A 19338-nucleotide genomic window follows, 5' to 3' on the forward strand; every position below is an offset into this window, starting at 1 on the left:
TAGACACATGGTTGTCATCCATGAAGAAATTATTTGACTTTTTACAACAAGGATGCAATGTAATCTATGAATCTCTTGGCTAAAAGAAGCCTACATAAATCCTTCTCCATGTTTAATAGATAGTACTACTTGTACTCAATGATGTTGCAAAACTAATCACCACCATGACATGCTTACAATGATTCAACATCCTTTTGAATTAGCAAAAAGTCTAACTCAAAGGCTTAATTTAGTCACTTGTTTCATTGTATGAAGTACAAGGTCCACATAGTGTTGAGACTTTGGCCTTGATTGATGACATCCCAAACTTAGTCATTTATAAATCTTGGTGTGTGGCTCTCATGAATGCGGAGGCCCTCATTCAAGACCAAAACAATTTTGTGATAGGCACATTTGTTGCAATGCCCAAAGCCAAGGCCAAGGCCATGGTTTATTTGGTGGTGACCTTGTTTGCTAGTCTCGTTGATAGCATCTCCACCATTGTCGCCTAAAGCAATCACAACAACAATGCCAACAATGACAATATTTTCAAAGTCTTGCCCTATGATCTATGAGGGTTTTGGACATCTCTATTGTACATTTCTATTTTTCAAGATAAGATGTGGTTGGAATTGGCTATGTAGGACGCTCAAAGAATTGAGGATATTGAGAACAACCATCAAGCCATGGTGCGTGCCTATCACCAAGACACTACAAGGACGTTGTTGATGAGTGCAACAATTTGCAAATAGATTTTCATGTCAGATAGGCTTATCACAATGGCCTATTTCCATGACTTTAGAGATTCTATGGCATGCAAGCTACTCCATTTTTCCTAATACCATCATTGTCAAATTCAACTTCTCCATGATTGGATGGGAGAAGGACAAGTATTAGCAGTATTGGTAGTGCCTTACCAACTTCTTGCTTGAGAATATTCTACACTTGAAACAATTCAACAAAGTCTGTCAAATTTAATAGACATGGATGTCTTTCAATAACTTTGTTGACAACTTTCATCTATCTCTAGTTTACTTAAAATAAACTAAATTAGGTATTTCAGGGTTTACCCTAATTTAAAGTGTCCTATTATAGATGAAAGGGGCTAATTTATAAAGGAGACTGAGATTGATTGTTTGTTTGTGTGTGTGTTCTGTCTGTATTCAAACATGAAGCTTTGCATGGCAAATATATTATGGGGAATGCATTCATTCACTCAAGGGACATGAAGCAACAAGACAAAAAATAAATGAACAAAATAAAATAAAATAAAATAAAAGGGAGACATGTAGCAGTAACTCCCTTCGTTGTCTGTCTCATTTTAACAGTCTACCTACCAAAAGCCAAAACGCAAGAAAGAATAAGAAATAAACATACACATCGTTGAGTGCCACGTATACATTTCCAATTGGCTCTATGCCAAGTGGCAGACTGTGGGTCATGCAACAACACAACGTGACAAGCTGGAATAATGGATGAATGAATTATGGATGAGGAATGTCTCGTTGCTTCAGAGCCGTTGGAGATTGGGAGGTTTCATCCATCGTAGCATGCTGGAGATTGGAGCTTTAAAGCTTCTTATTGGTATTGTGCACATCTCATTGGTTTGTAGTTTTTATGGTTTATTTATTCATTTATTTTGGTTTAATTTTTTCCTTTTTTTCTTTATGTATGTGATAGAGTTTAAGATTTCGAAGTACATACCATATAGATAAATATGTTGATATTAGTTTTACTAAGATTCTTTCAAGAAGGGATTTTATAAAAAGTACCTTTTGATGCAAGAATGTAGTGATGTGGTCTTAAATTTTATTTTTAAAAGATTTCGTTTATAATAGAATTTCAAAACATATTAACTTGACCGAAAAAGATGAAAAATTAGATATATTACATACATTGATACACTAATGATTTGCTATAATATTAATTCCAAGTAAAACTATTATGTGTTTAATGAAATTATGCATTATTTCATCTTTGAATCCATGATTATAAATAAGAAAATAATAATGACAGTCATTAAGAAAATGATTATTAATTATCAGTTTTGTGAATTAATTGGACATCTTTTTTCCTTTTTCTCTAAATTAAAAAAACTCTTTTCTTCTTTAATTATATTAAGAATAACATAATATAATAATTTTTTAATTGAAAAATGAAAACATTATAATTTTACATGTAGTTATTTATCCTCCTGTTATGTTTTATGTTTTTATTTTTATTTATTTCAACTGATCAGTTTCACTTTTGAAATTTCTTCCTTTTTTATTACCATTTTTTAAATCAATCTGCATGTGAGCAGGACACTGCAAAAGATTCACTTGCACCAACTCCGAGCTCAGTACCCAACACATGAAAGCTCTGGGACTGGGGCCTGTCAATCTGTTCGTCTGTTCGTCTGTCTGACTGGGTGCGACTGTGTGTGCGTGTGTATGAATCGCAGCGCAGATGGTGTTTAGGTTGTCTACACAACTTCTAGCACATGGCGTTGCCTGTCAGAGAACTTGCATCAACCTCAATGCCGCGGCGCAACGAGCCCCGCCTAAGAACAACCCCTCTTCCAGTACTGTCGCTGCTCTAGATTCTGATACAGCTTTCGATGCCACTCCACCATGTCGATCAAGTTCTCAAGTGAGTGACCGTGAGCAGCCCCCGACTGCTGCTGATTGTACCCGTGAAGCCAGGTGCGCGACACAATATCATGACGTTTTTGATCATGAAAGTCATGCTCATGGGCGTTTCTGTAGGCGGCGCGACACCATCCCTTGAGTGGACCGCATGGTTGACCACTTCAGTTGGTGCATGCGACGTAACGGTCTGCGTCGGGGTTCTCTTCCTCTCCGGGGAGCTGAGACTCGTGGACCTCGTTAAATTTTACTGCTGCATCGTTATTCTCCAACCCATGCTTCCTTGTTGTGCAGTTAGTCCCATCCTGAGACCTTTACCTGATGCGGCGTTGTCGACCAGAGGCTTGCCGAAATCTGCTGGACAGCAGAAACTAATTCCACCTGCCATTTTGAATTGTTGTCCTCTCGTGAAGTGACGACGATTCCATTTGTCTTCCATCTGGGCTGTCGCAGTAAGCCATTCATGGATTTAGAGACTCTCGGAAAGTGGTGCGTGGTGGTCACGTTGCCGCCGCAGTCAGGCCGTGGTGGCGTTGCCCTTGCGCCACAGCCACCACGAGCCCATCACCAGCATGGCTCCAACCTGCACGCGCTGCTGCAGAAAAAAGGAGCTTCTCCTTTTCCCAAAGCTTTTACAAACAACTGGGGGATCTAATATTGATATTGTGAATGAACAATGTAAATCCTCTTTACGGAAAGCTCAACGTGATATGAGAAATGACGAAAAGACCAGTGTGTAGAGTTATGACAAGATTTAAGGTGATTAGGCTCAAAATTTTTAACTCTTGCCTTGATTAATGTGGACTTCTATGATGCGATTATTACATAGGAGCTTCATATATATATATATATATATGTATATATATATAGGATGCGTGTGACTCATGCTAGGGAATATGTCGATGAAGGTTGTGTGAGTTGAATGAAATAACTTTGTGTTTAGTTGACACTAAATATACAAGCAAAGCAGCCAAATTTATTATGTCAGTTATTAGAAAAAATGTTTCTTCTTTTTTTCAATTTCTTTTATTATTGAATCTTTTTTTACTAGACTAGCTAAATTTATTTTTAACTTCAGTTTTTTGAAAGCATTCCATACGAACTCTAATCAGTGTTCTAAATGATAGAATGTAGGGGTGGAAAGAAAGTTTAACCCAACAAGATGGCTTGTTTGTGCCCTCAATTCCCCTCTTCATCGATTGCCTCCCAAGTGAAATCCTTCCTCTGAAAATATGCTCAACAAATGACAAAGAAAAAAAGATGTTGTGTCAAATGAAAAATTAAATCAAAATAAATTTAGAAAAAGAGAAGAGACCAGGAAAAGAGGGCATAGTAGAGTGGATTCTACCAAACTCAAAAGAGCTTTGGCTATTATCATCCCCAAAGCATCTTCTATCCATGAAAGGCTTTCGCCAAAATAATACAATTAAATCAAAAGGAGGCGGGGGACAATGAACAGAACTTAAGCCTCACGGCTCTTTTCTTCTGATGAGTCATTTCATACATTTTCCCTTATTTTATCCATTTAGTTTTTCCTTCAAACTTGAGGTCATTCATTGTTGTGTGGTGTCTTCAAAATTGCTTCTTCTGGGTTTCTTAGGACACAAATTTGTCTGGAAGTACGCAAAGATCTTTTTGTTCTGGAAGTACATGGGTATTTTATTTTAATTTATTTTCTATTTCTTCACTCCAGTTCTTGTGACAAATATATAATATCTAATCAACTATTCCTAGTTTGTTTCCTGAATTGTATATCATTCTATATGAGGATTTCTTTTGTAAATTTCTTGCCACAAAAACCACAAAGAAATCCCATGCTTGAATGTCTTGATGTTTCACATGCATGATAAAAAGCTTCCACAGTTCCCTACACTCATTGTCATTTTTATGATTTGTGTATAAAAAATAACTAATAAAATAAATAAATAAATAAATAAAACAAAGACGAACAACAGAGAGATAAAATTGAGGACATAAACAAGGAACAAGGCCTTTCATGCGTATAATCATCTGAAAAATATCTATAACTTTAAAATAATCAATTTATTTTTCTTTATTTTTTCTTTATTTTTTTGAAAATGGAAAATAAAGTTCAAATGAACTATGTCCACACCGAGAGACACAGGTTCCCCTTATTTTATTTATTCATTTATCGTTTATTCATTTACACTATGCAGACAAAGATCCCTGACCACTATCCTTTTCCATGAGGTGTGAACGCGAAACAATGCAACGAATTCTTCACGCAGAGAACACAATGCGAGGCTGTAGTAGTAGCCGGCGACGCGCGGCAGCGGCGGTGATGCCAGCTGGTCCCGATCACGCACGGGACACGCAACGTACGCATCCTAGTTATCGAAATCCCGACCCCACCGAATTAATTTTTTAAAAAATATATATAATAATAAAAATAATACGAAGCGCACAAAATCTCACACTCATACACACAAACACACACGCACCTGCGCACAAAGGCGTTCAGGCAAAAATTGTGTGAACAAGTCAAGCAAGACGCAGCAAGGCAAACAGGCGGGCGGGGAGGAGGAGGTGGGGTGGTGTGTTTGTATGTGTGTTGTGATGTGTGAGCAGACCCAACGAACCAAATCAGATCCTCTGCTTGGTGGAGGGTGAAAGTGCACATCGCATCGCATCGCAAGCTGCTGCTGAATAGGAGCAGGATTTGCCGCGAGAATGTCCTGAGGGATATATTCCCCGCAGCTCTGCCCTTTTTCTGGGCTTTCCTGAAAACGGTATCCTTGAGGGTGAGTGCATCACGAACCTGCGGTAGTGGTCTCCGCCCCTACGCACGACGTGCAGGGCTATTCTAGTGGAATTCGTCCTTTCTTTTTGATTATTTTGTTGTTTTTTTCCTTTTGGTGGATTCCTATGTACCTCGGAGGTGCTCCAGGATCATGTGATTAAATATAGTAGATGCATCGCGGCGCACCGGGATTTTGACTGGACTTTGTGGTGCTTAGCGGGGTTGGAACCCGTGGGGTGGGCTTTGACCTTCGCGATCTGAGGGTCGTGATCTGAGGTTCGCGAATCGGATTTAGATCCCTTCCCCCTCCACTCTGGTATTGAATCACTCGTCTCTGGGGTGTTGCTCGCGGTAATTGATGGATGGTGGTGGGGAATTTGTCTTTGGGCAGGCGGTGATTAGAATGCAGTGCTAATGGAGCTTCCACTGGTAGGCAAAGGTAGGATTATTCTCTCGCTTTGACGGCCGAAGCACGACGCACCCATGTGAAAGGTGGCCGCAAGCATCGGGCGACAACGGCCTGGCATAGGGAAGGGCATGGCGAAAGAGAGCTCGTTGCATGTGCAGCGGTGTTCGTTGAACCGTTCATTTTTGTTTCCTCATTTTAATATAACATTTCGGACATCTATGGCGCAAACATAATGTGGTCGGGGCTTTTGGAATGCTTGCAATGGTAGCTGCATCTGCTGTTTCTGATTCGTGCATGTGAAAATGCATGAACTTGATGAAATCCATGCTCGACAGCCCGAAATGCAGCAATCACAAGTTACTGATCATGTCGCAAAAAGTAGCAATAATCTGAGTTTTCATAAAGTAGCAGAATTTTGCTCTTGGTAAAACTTTTCCCCGACGGTTCTTTTGGGAGAACTTGTTCCATTGGGTACTTCATATGAAGTAAAGTTTAAAAACAGCGGTACATCATCACCCACCACTACAATCCTCAGATACAGATGTTCTCATTCGCAAGAATCTAAGTATTCAATATTATATTAATCAACTCATGTGCAACTGCTACTTATTACTGTATTTGAAGAAATACCTTAATGTTGCCCAATCAATGTAGCAAATGTGTATCGTCTCTCTTATCACTTGAGCTCCACCTTTATGGAGCAACTAATGTAGGATCCATTGGACTGTTCCGAAAAACTTCGTACTTGTTTCATCTCGAACGAATTCAATAATTCTCAGTTTGAATTCTCAGGAATAATCAGCACTTCGAAACTATCCCATGTGGACTGTGTGCGACTTGCTTGAAGGATATCTGGTCTTCGTCGTGATCCAGGTTGGGATCATTTGTGCCAATTAACTGCAAAACCACGAAAAATATCAATGACGGAAGAATGTCTTCGCATGACACATTTTCGAGTGTCAATTTACTTGCCGAGATTCCTGTGCGTTTGAAGAAGCGTTTGTCCAAGGTATTTATTTCCTGTAACAAACATAGCGGCTATTTCTAATTGCAAAATCAACTCTGGGAAGGAGCAGACGACTTTCGTATCATTCTGTGAAATTTGTATATGGATTATTTTTCTTCTTTTGCTTCGGGCGTAAAAACAGAAACCTTGGTGCTGGAAATTCCATCAATCTGTGGAGCTTTTATTTCTTCATAATAGTGCACAAAGTTCATCTCCTGGCTAATCGACGATTTGATAGACCATCACGGATCAGAGCTACCTCAACCACGCCTCGTTTTTGCTCATTTCATAACCAACAAACCCGAAAACTGAAATCTCAGTACTAGTTGAAGTGCAGAAACTGGGTGTGTTGCAAATCACTGTTTCCAGCATTCCAAGCCTCGACTAACCCAGTTTGTTGTAAATTCATCAACATCTGACATGCACCTCAGCATGCAGTATCACATGCTCGGATCAGGGTCGAGACTCTGGTTACCAGTAGAAGAACCTGAAGGGACATTTCCATCTTCGGCTCATGCTGTTGCGCTTGCACCATGACGATCAAACATGGTTTTCCGTCTTGTTAAGAAACTCTGCAATAACTTTGCGCTAACTTCAACCTTCACGAGCCTTCTTGAATTCTTCACGTGCATTGCAGATTCAACTCTTTCGGCTGCAGTGGTTTGAGCTATTTCACATGCAGAGCTTGTCCGAAAGGAGTTGAAAATGCAACATCCAGCAAAGCACCAGTGAGCATGTCGGACATTCAATGCAACTGTGTGGATATACAGACAGATGTTATTCGTGCATATATATATATATATATCTTTATATATATATCTATATCTATATATATCTCTTTATATATCTATATATATCTTTATATCTATATATATGTATCTTTATATATATATATATATATATATAATCTAGATAGGATGATCTCTGGTCCTGCAGCAAGACAGCCACACCTGTTCCATCCTTATCAGCAACATCACGGTTCCTATCCATTGACCACATGGCGACCAGTTAAATGAATAAAAATGTGTGTTCTAGTATTGAGGCTAAAGAAATGCTCTCCTCTATTCATCAAACATGCCTTTTTGCAGGGAGTAGGAGAAGGATTATGCACAGGCTTTGTTTCATGCATTGGGGTGTATGCGAGAGCTACTTCTTATAAAATTTCAACCATTATATATATATATATATATATATATTAATGTGTTACTTGCAGAGAGGCAAGGAGGAAGTTGGTTTCTAGGCGAAAAAAGAAAGTGTTGTTGTGGTTCTGATTCAATTTGGGGGAGTACCTTCTCATCTTCTTCTTCTTCTTCTTCTTCTGATTTATTAATGTATTTGTTAAATATTGGGTGATTACAAAGGCATCATTGGGATGGGGAATCCACTTGCTATTCTATTAGGACACATAGATTTAATAAGAATCATCCTTTCTTCCCACACTCTACGCATATTGTCCCCACCCCCTCCCCCAAAAATAGAATTCCAAAAGAATTACTTCTTTGATATTCTTTCTACAAGTTTACAATGTACAGAACAACGTTTCGCTAAAATTATTGTGAAAATTTTAAGACTGATTTTTTACTGAATAAAAATATATCGAGATAATGTGATTTCCAACACAGAAATTTCAGCAGATCTCATTCATGTCTCCATGATTGAGCAGCTTCAAGATCAAAATTTAATATTTGCATTGCATCAAAATATCAGAGCTTGTTTACTCAGCAGATTTTGGATATTTCTTCAATAAAAGAATGAAAAATCAAATCTGTTACAACCTTCAATAATATTAAAGAAAATCAAATTAAATTATAAAAACGAGGTAGGTTAGAAAGCTATTGTAACTTTAAACTGGGCAACAGCCAATATTGATTAATTATTATAAACACTCTTTTTGAAAAAAAATTAAAACCATTAGATTTATAGAGTACTTTCAAGCTATTTTTTAAACAAATTTAACTACTATGTAATAAGCAAGAACACTGCACGTGGAATTTCTGTATATAAATATGAAGTTTTGCTTCTATGTGAATATTTTCACATGAATACTTATATATAAATATATATATATATATATAAACATATGCAGTTTTGTAATTAGTTTTTATCACCAATATAGTCAACATTGTATTAATATAACACACTCATTTGACCTGATATTTATATTAAAATTACTGATTATGTGATTATCATTAGTTTCTTAAAATATAATTTTAAAAAGAGTAATGAAAATTTAAACAAGAATACACATAAAATCATATATATATATATATATATACGCACAAATTAAATTTTAAATTTTTAAAAATTATAATATAACATGTTAAAATATCCAAACTATTGAAAGATAAATATTATATTCATAAGAAGTATCATGTTTAGAAATTTAAATTGGGTTAAAATCAGAATGCCTTCTAACTAAGTGATTTTGATCATAACATCTTTAATATACGATACTTATAAATTAGATGAGGATAAATTAAAACATTTTTAATTAACAACACTTACTAAGTAACAGTGTATTGCATTATTAAGAGAGAAAATTTAGAATGTCTTACAGAAAGTGATAAGTGAATTTCATTCTACAAAAACATTAATTTAAATTCATAATATTAGCTTATAACTTCACTATTATTGTAATCAATGTAAAAATCTCTATCAGATAAATTATGTATTTATATATTTTTTCTCATTATGATAATGTATATTTTCCATTTTCAGCTTTTAAATTCCTAAAAAGAAAAAGTGATAACATAAATGTATACATAATGAAGAAGATAGCATGAATGGCATAAAAGAAATGCAAAGATAGCATTTTTTTATTATGTATTGATTTTTCATTATAAGTATAAAACATGTCAATATAAATTTTGCAAAAAAAAAAAGAAAAAAGAAAAAAGAAAAAAAAAACACAGAAAATATTTTAACTAAATTACTTCTACCAAAAAGTAAAAATATAATTTCAAAGGTTGTAAACTCACAATTATGGAATTAATACATGTACTACTTCGATACAGTTATGATTAAATTACGGCATATGAATCAATTTTAGTATTACATTAGTTACAATAGACTCGTATGGATTCTTTTAGTGATTTGTGTTCTATACTACTTTAGTTTTGCTTATGTATTTTGACATTAAACAACTTGTAAAGAAAGCATTGAAGTATTTTACATGTTAGTCTAAATCTTAGAACTACAGAACATTAATACGTTGGTATTATAATCTAATATATATATATATATATATATATATTATGTTAAAAATGTATTGGGTGCTTGTTAGGGAGGATTTTGATTTGATGTAATACCCAAAATAAATGATGCAAAACTGTTATATAATATTAATGAAGTAGCCTGCATTCATTTTTAAAAAGGACTATTCTCAATAATGCGCTTTGAAATGATAAAAGTACAATCATTTTCTAATGTATTATGATCTTTTATTTTGGATGTACATTTTATAAAGTATGTACCAAGAGCTTTTTGTCAAAACCAATCATATATGAGTGCAAAGGTTTAAAAAATGATTCTACAAAGTTTATAAACAAAGTTGTAAATTTACTAGGTATAATTGGTTTTAGTCAAATGAAAAAGAAATTTGAAAAATCTGCAAAAATATTGTTGTAAAAATTATTGAAATTTTCAAAAATATAATTGTAACAACAGAGAACTATACGGATTTCATAAGAAAAAAGTGGCACTTTGTTATGAGATGCAAACATAAGGGCCAATTCACTTTTTCAACAAATTTTCTCAAACGATTTGAAAACAAAAGGCCACATTTTAATATAAAAAATATTTGGATGATATTGTTTGCTTTAGAAAACCAACATTAAATCAACTATCTGTGTAAAAACTTGAGATGGATTTTGACATTGCCAATTAAATTGGTATACCTCTTTGATAAGTATTGTAATCTGAATAAAGTATTTCCACCAGTTCATTCTATTAGACTTACTTATTTATTTCAAATTTTACTTTTAGTTTGGATGGGTTAATTTAGTAAATGCTTGGATCAATCTAACAATTCCATATGTATGTATGTATGTATGTATATATATATATATATATATCATTTAGTTTCAAGAATTACTACCCCACCAACTCAATCAGTTCAAAGAGTAATAAAAAAGAACATTAAACTTAATAATATTAATAAGTTTAATAATATGGGGTCAGTGGGCAGAGGATGGGTGCCCATTGCCATCCAGCTTGGACATACGAGCCCGGGCCGGGTCAGTACACCCGTCTTTTTATCTGTGCAGGTTACGTCACACCTTCCTTCCAAGCTTCTCTCTACACTCTCTCTCTAACAACTCATTATCACAATCATCCAACGCCACTGCAGCACATGGCGCAGATATTTTTCGCGCCAATGAAATTCTTGGATGGATGTGGAAAATATGTTCATCTGTGTGGATTGGATGAAAGTTCCTTTTTATCTTCGAGACTTGCTTTTAAAGTTCAAAGGTTACTTCTTTTTTAGGGTTTCAAAGCCTAAAGCATGGCTTGGAATAATCCAATTTTGGAGTCTTATTTTGAATCTGGAAAAATGTTTGAGACTCTCTGCATCCTTGTTTTGTTAGTGTATAATAAATATTGCATAATTAATCTGTAATGTAACCAAAACATTGTTACTTTTTAAGGGAAAATTAATTGATGAAATTGTTCAAAATCGTAAACTGGTTTTTTCATGTACATTTTAATTATTAATGCAAGTATATCGTGAAGAATCATACGTAGGGGAGTACTATCTTAAACAAAAAAAATTATTCTTTAACCCATATGTGATTTTTAGAAATACATTTTAAACTTTGTAGATGTTTTATAAAAAGATCAAAAAATGACGACGTGAGTGCATCTTTGCAGCTATTAATTATGCCACAAAAAGAGATATAGGTAACTTGGTAAAAATATTATGGTAGTATTTTAAAAATTGTATTTTAGAATCAATGATTGTTTATCTAATTTTTAATATTTTTTAAATAGATTATTGAGTGTTATTGAAATTGTATGTGTAGTGTTTATTTAATGCATGAAATATCTAGATTTAAGATCCATTCAACTCGCACATTAAACCAAAAACCTTATAAGAGTCTTGAAGATTAAGATTTATGGTTTCACATGAAACAAGCTATTTAATTCAATACCATTTTACATATGGCTTAACACAACCATGAAAATTAGGCTTCTAATAGCATATATCTATTTTATTTAAAAAGAAGTTTTTTGTATTTTTTATAAAATATCAAAGTTCATAATGAAAATTGTGAAATAAATACCACATTTCGTATAAAAAACAATGTCATATTTAACTATTTAATTAAAAAGAAAATTAAGTCAAAACAATTATTTTCAATTATATTTACTATAAAAAGTAAATATATACTATTCTATAAATAATATTTATTAAATATCAAAAATTATTTCTAAAGATATGATTTATATCTTGTAGTTTTCATAACTACTTCTCACAATGGATAATGTATTATAATATTAGAATAATTATAATTTCAACTTGACGTTCTATAGTAGCCAAAGATGTGTGGAAGGTGATAGAATGCAAGAAATGTATATACAATGTTTTATTATTTCAAATACAGTAGTACAAGATAATGTTTTTTAAAACATTTGTAAAATAACTGGTAAAATTCTACATGCAGAAAATAACAAACACATATACCTATACTAGCACATGTTTGGTAGAACAACTAACTAAAATAAATTCTTATTCCATTTATCATTGTTAAGAAAAAGTCTAAATTTGAAAAGAATATTTAAAATAAAAGTAAGCCTAAAAATATTTAAAATCTCTTTAGAATCAAAAATGTTTTACTTAAAATTTAGTAAACTCTTTTGCATAAAAAATAATCTTACTTTTTATTAGTTTAAAATCAATACATTAAAATTTCTAATTAATAGAAATAAATTGAATAAGTATATTCTGATCCATAGGAATAAATTTAAAAACTTAGTTTTCACAAATTTATAATTGATAATTAATTTTTTTTATAAATTAAAAAGAAAGAGATTGATATTATCATGGTAAATTAATTTATACATATACATAAGATAAAGTTTTAGATAAATTATAATTTAAATAGATTATAATTTTATTTTATTATGTTTTATAGATTTTAATGTAAATATATTTTACGTAATAGTATTTAATGTAATTTTTTTTTAATTATAAAAATTATGATTCTTCTTATTATTATTTATAAAAAAATATTTGTGTTAATATAACTTAATTTATATAAATAATAGCATGCTTGTTTTATTCTTCAGTCTTTTATGGTTAATAAATTTATTATAGCAAATATGCCATTAAGGTCATAATAATAAGTGATTGTTTGCCATCATTAATCAAATATTAACATTGAATACATAAAAATATATGTATGTATACAAATACAAAATAATTGTTTTTCTTAAAGAGTCTTTAGCACAATATTAACAAAAATGCTAATAAAATCTATGTATATATTTAAATTTATCTTTTTTTTAACTAGTCTTAAAACATATTCTTGATTAATCTTTAAAAAAATAGCATAAAGCAAAAATGAACTATATTTGAAGTTTTTTATATCAAGAATTTATTGGTACATTCCTTAAAAAATATTAGTTTTTCATAACAAAGATCAATAATAATATTATTAACATATTAAAATTTTAAAACTTAATAAATTTACATATGATTTTATTTTTATTTTTATTCAATACTCCATAATAACTAAATTGAAACTAACAAGATGCTAGTCAGTGTGGTTATGCTTAATATCAACTGATAGTTTGCATTTCATTTATAGATAATAAGATATGACATGGTTCTCTATGTACAATTAAAAGTTCAAATTATATATGACCGTCTCAACCTAATCCATTCAAAATTTGAAAGTCTAACATTGTATTTAAAATTTTATTAAATATAAATATTTATGAAAATATCACATTGAATACAGAGATTGATTTTTAGAGCTATTTTTTTAATTTTTTTAATTATATCCAAGACATTTTAAATAACATCTTTGATGCATTGTGCCAAGGAATTATCATCAATAACTTAAAGATTTGGCTTAGTAATATGTTGGTAAAAAAAAATCGTAATATTTCTAATCAATTAGTTTAAGAAGTAAATAAAAGAATAACTATATATATATATATATATATATATATACATATTTATAGAGAAATGTAAAATTTTCTAATAAGTTTTTATTTAATACCCATTGGAACAATAATCCACTATAGTTTCTACTAAACATAGTTGTTTACTAAAATATGTTGAAGAACTATAAAAATGATTTTAACAATAATTATTCAATATAAAATATAAAATCGATTAAAAATTTTCTGTAAAAATTGTCAAGTATATTTTTAAAAATAACCTAGTATAATCTCCAAAATAAATGCATGATCATTTATAATCATTTACATAAAAATTGAACTATTTTTTTAGAGGAAAAAACATATTATAATAGGGCATTTTATAACAATATAATATTGAAGAGGTTAAAAATCTATATAATGTAGAATAATTTCAATGAGACGCAGATTTTGTTTTAATCCCAAAGTAACACATAATAATTCTGTTTAACAAGATGCATTTTTTATTTTATTTTTATTTTTTTTGTGTTGCTTACAAGAGTTTGATGCTTTTCTATGACATTATTGATGGAAATAATATATATTTATACATATATATTTAGAAAAATGAGTAATGTATTTGTACTAAAAGCTACATGATTATCAAATCATGTGCCACCTGAATAAAGATCTTCTAGAAAATTAAATGTAACACCAGTACTTATAAGTATATTTTATTTCTTTCTCATTTGATGTCACAATTGGAAAATAAAACCTAATTCAACAAATGTATCCTAATTCAACAAAAAAATTTATAAAAATTTATAAAAAAATAATTCAAACTTGTATAAACTAACTTTACAAGTTCAATCTATATTTTCATTGTATAAAAATAGAAATAATGATTTTTGAATGATGTATGAAACATAAGGAACCTTCCAAAACCAGAACTTTAAAAATAAATAAATAATGTATATCGCAATATGCATGAAATTTGTATTATAATATTTACTTAAAAGTTTTAGAATCATATAAACATTAAGCATCAATTTCTGTGCAAAACCAACTTAAAGAAAAATACATTTATACATACATAATTAAATAATCAAGATTTTAGTAAATTCCAAATATCTACTTTTGATAAATATAATTGAATATAGGACCCAAGTCTTCAATTTTGATATCTAATGACCCACTATTCAAAATTCAGAAAAATGTTTAATCAAGTTTTGTAATGGAATCATAACATAAATTCAACCAAAGACACAAGCAATTGCAGGGGAAACTGCAAACTCGCATTATATGTGTGTGTATAACAATAACTACTCCGTAAAACTATCAATAACAAAAAAAAATAGATGTGAGAAATCTATAAATTGTTTTCTATTTGAATGTATCAAATGAGTTAATGGAACTCAAAATTCAGGCTTAAATTGCATAAAGAACATGTAAATGTCCAGCTTACATGATTCAACCGCGTTTGTTTATAATATATACATATACAAATGTTTCTCAAAAGTTCAGTGAGGTGGAACTCTCGATTTATTATGGATTTAGTTCAATATAATGTTTTGCTTGCAAAGCCAAATAAATAAACTTACTTTCTATATTATTCTATCCTAATCTCTATAATTTGTCTCATGAGGAAATAGCACGTGTGAAGTTTTATTCCATACTATAATTTGGCCTCCATCTGCTAATTGCCAAAATGACACCTGGTTGAACACAAGGATTTGTTCTTAGCAGTTGAGATTTTAAACAAATTTTAAAAATAATAAATAAATAATCCAAACAAATAATTCAAAACAAAATTAATAAAGCAAAGTGATGGCGCCAATTAGTAAAGCAAAGAAAAAAATGGTGCCAATTCTTCCCTACGTATCCACACGGTGACAGGTCAGACATTTTCTTCCACGTGGCAACTGATTGAGGGGTTTTGCCATCTGGCACTTGCCAACCTGGCAATTTGTGGGTGGGAGGCAAATTGTCACCCAACCATTCTCTCATTACGTGTATATATATATATATATATAAATATTTATTTACAAAAGTTCAAATTCAATTGTTTATTTTACACTGATTTGCTTGATGTTAGTGCCACTAAGCCAAAGTGCTATAAAATAAAAAATAAATCAATCTCATTATCGTTTTCAAAAAAAATCGTAGTTTTGGAATAAAAATAAGTAAAGAAATCAATAATTAAATAAGCAAAAAGAAAAAAAAGCGGTGAGGGATGAATGTTGTCTAAAAAAGACACTTAAGATCATTGTTAAAAAAAAAAGTTTAATATCTGAGTACTTACACTATTTTTCTCTGCAACCAATATATATATATATATATATATAATTTTTTTTTTGTCTGGAGGTATTAAAAGTCTCACTCTCCTGCGTGAATTCAACCCTGACATTTTACACGAAAATGAGCAACAAATACACAAAAATTGCAATCTTATCGTGGCGGTACCAAAATCTGAGCCAAAACTTTTTTTTTTGTTCATTTTTATTTCGAAAACTTAGCTTTGTTTATTTATTTTCAATTTTGAAAACATCTTTTTCTTCTTTAGCTTTTTCTGACAACTTTGACCTTTTTGGCAATTAGATGTGAAGGGGGGGAGGGGGACCACAACGTTCCTAATCAAATTCCTTGTGTCACCAAAACGTTTCAACGGATCTCCTCTAGAATTCACTTGAACAACATTGAAGCGAATTAAATGGATGTCATAAATAGTGTGTATGGGGGGGGGGAGGGAGTTAAACCCCTTCAAAGTGGTTATTAGAGGACCACTTAATCCCACGCTCACGATTGGCTGCATTATATTTCCCACCTCCTTTTGATTACATCCCATTGGCTCCATGATATTTGGAAATTATCATTATTAATAACACTATGCCTACCAACATGGTCGCTAGCTGCTCTCTAATCCCCGTCTCCATCCACGTCTCTTTATCCACGTCGGATTTTGTGGCGGTCTCGTTAGCGAAGACCAATGACGAACCCGCAGGAGACTGCGGGATATAGAGTAGCTGGCAGAGTGATCTGGCAGAAGCAGATTTGTAGTAACTGGTATCGGATATGGATGAAGGGTCATTCTGGATGAGGACGTGGGCTCTGGAGCGAAGATCCGGGGGATGGTCTGACATGTTGGACGTGTAAAGTAGACGGAGGGAGGTGGCCGCCAGAGTGCAACGAAAGTTGGACGAGGTTGGACGAACGAAGATCAGATCGCACTGCGACGATGGCGTCGGAGGCGGCGGTCGTTGCGGTGCGATACTTTTTTCCGTTGAAGGCTCCGTTCGTGGGGCCACCCACATGCGCCTTGTGCCTACAAGCCAAAATTTGTATTATAGTGTAAAATTTTATAGTCTCTCTCTATGCGTAGAATAAAAAAAATTAAATTTAAATTTATAATAAATTAAGAATTCATATATATATATATATATATAGTTACATACATACATACTTTTTCTTCCATTTTGATGTAGTTCATTAAAGTAGCAAACACGGACCTTCAAAACAATATATTTATATCTTAAATATTACACCTAAAAAACTTTATTTATAAATATAATCAGTTTAATATGTAAATACTATTTTTGAAGAAAAGAAAACAACTGAACATAAAATATTCAGAAAATTTAAAACTATTTTTTTGTAGTTTTTGGTAGAGAAAATTAGCTTTATATATATATATATATATTTATATATTTATATAGGAAGAAGAAGAAGAAAACAATTATGTGTTTGTATGGCTCTGTTTTATTAACCATAGCCACTTAGTTGTTTGATATGATCATATTGTAGTAGAAAATGCTTCAAAAGAAGAGTTACATTGTATGAAGATTATTTGTGTTTTCCACTTTGTCCTTTATTTTCTATGATGAAAGAAATTTAATGAAGATGTTTCCAAGCTGAATGGATTCACAAAATCTGGGTCCATCAATTTCCAACAGGAATTGTGAACATTTTCGTTCTCATGTTTGATGATTTGTTATTACACTACACATCTTTTTCAAAAATCTTATCATTACAGTGTTCAGAATGATGCCAACCCTTTGTATTTGACTATAAAAACACACTCTTATATACATATATATATATAACAGGATGGTAGATCTCCAAGTACTTTTGATTTTAATAATGCACAATCAACAAACTTTAAGAAGGCAAAACAAATGATTTGAAAATTATATAAATATCCAATAAGAAAAGAAGTATAAATCAAAAAAATAATAATTAGATGTTATGCTATATGTAAATATAGTTTTATTCATACAAATATACACACCAAATTTTGGGATTTTGAGCTTTTTTATGAATTAGAATTCACTCTCTAATACCTCATAATAAAGCAAGCTTAGAAGTAGAGAAGATGGAGCAAATTGACTTACCACCTACTTACCTATGTCCCGTCTTCAAAATTGATAATCAAACCACCATTTGGAACATTATTGTTTCAATGGATTGCAATCCTTACTCAAATACTTAACATTTGTTTAACCAACCAAGTTTTAAATAACTATCTTTTTAACACACCAATTATTTTTTGGTTAGAAGATTTTTGTATTCTCTTGCACATATTTTTTCCACATCATGCTCCTGTAGTCAACTATGTTCAACAAAGCTGCTTGCCTTGGTTTGGAGTCGTTCCATTCTGAAGACATGTTTGAAAAGCTGACTGGGAATATTTTCATTGTTTGAACCGATAACCCACAAAGATAAGTACACACAGAGCATCGAGCTCCCATAATATCAGGTTTTGTACACATATATGTGAGTGTATGCATGCATATATATATATATATATATATCCTTACATGCCTCTGATCTTTCTATCTTATCTGAAGGCACAGTTTCCAGACTTTGATGGATCAAGGAAGCCTTTTATTCTTCCTTTTCAGCACACGATGTGCAGGGTCAGTCAAGCTTCGTGAACTACTGTGCAGATCATGACTCAGTTTCAGTATACTCACCCAGTTCATTCTAAAAACAAGCTTCCAGGTGAGCTTTGGAGTAGATCGGGCGACTGCCGATGTCGCAAGTAAGGGTTTCCAGCGATAAAAGAAAACTCGCAGCTCTCCCGAATTAATCCATGTTCTAGTAATCGAGAATCTAGAATCGCATTCAACGAGTTGATATTTTTTTAACGCAGAGTTAGTCTTTCTTGAAGAAGTTTCACCTCGTGCGAGCAGAGCCAGTGGTTGTGAACGTGCGGTAATAGCCTTTGAATGAATGCACATGCCCCCTGTATTCGAGACCGGTGGACCCCAGATCTGCCAACTCCATTTTGTGCCCACACATGGAATTTGAATCCCTTTTAGCTTTGATTCGGATACAACTGAAGAAACAGGAGAGGGATTCCACAGCACTCATGGGATCGACATGAGCTGGGAATCACCTCTTGAGCATCAACAGCAGATGTGAGAGTTAAAACTTTTTCTTCTAGAAAGGCACAGTGGCGGATTTCCCACTC

General features: G+C 32.2%; 3 long non-coding RNA genes across 3 annotated transcripts; 2 read left to right on the plus strand and 1 right to left on the minus strand.

Moving 5' to 3' along the window:
- Nucleotides 1-2176: 2176 nt before the first annotated feature.
- On the plus strand, nucleotides 2177-3388 carry LOC149987751 (uncharacterized). Its single transcript, XR_016506736.1, has 2 exons — nucleotides 2177-2663; nucleotides 2901-3388. It is a non-coding gene; the product is annotated as an uncharacterized LOC149987751 (long non-coding RNA).
- Nucleotides 3389-5047: 1659 nt separating this feature from the next.
- On the plus strand, nucleotides 5048-6298 carry LOC112292291 (uncharacterized). Its single transcript, XR_002972675.3, has 2 exons — nucleotides 5048-5368; nucleotides 5759-6298. It is a non-coding gene; the product is annotated as an uncharacterized LOC112292291 (long non-coding RNA).
- Nucleotides 6299-14388: 8090 nt separating this feature from the next.
- Nucleotides 14389-17000, minus strand: LOC141046229 (uncharacterized). The gene is made up of 3 exons (XR_012218999.2): nucleotides 16452-17000; nucleotides 16171-16252; nucleotides 14389-15826 (listed from the first exon to the last, which is right to left on the minus strand). It is a non-coding gene; the product is annotated as an uncharacterized LOC141046229 (long non-coding RNA).
- Nucleotides 17001-19338: the final 2338 nt, after the last annotated feature.

This window comes from Physcomitrium patens, chromosome 15 (assembly GCF_059467195.1).
Source record: "Physcomitrium patens ecotype Gransden chromosome 15, ASM5946719v1, whole genome shotgun sequence".
Taxonomy (NCBI): domain Eukaryota; kingdom Viridiplantae; phylum Streptophyta; class Bryopsida; order Funariales; family Funariaceae; genus Physcomitrium; species Physcomitrium patens.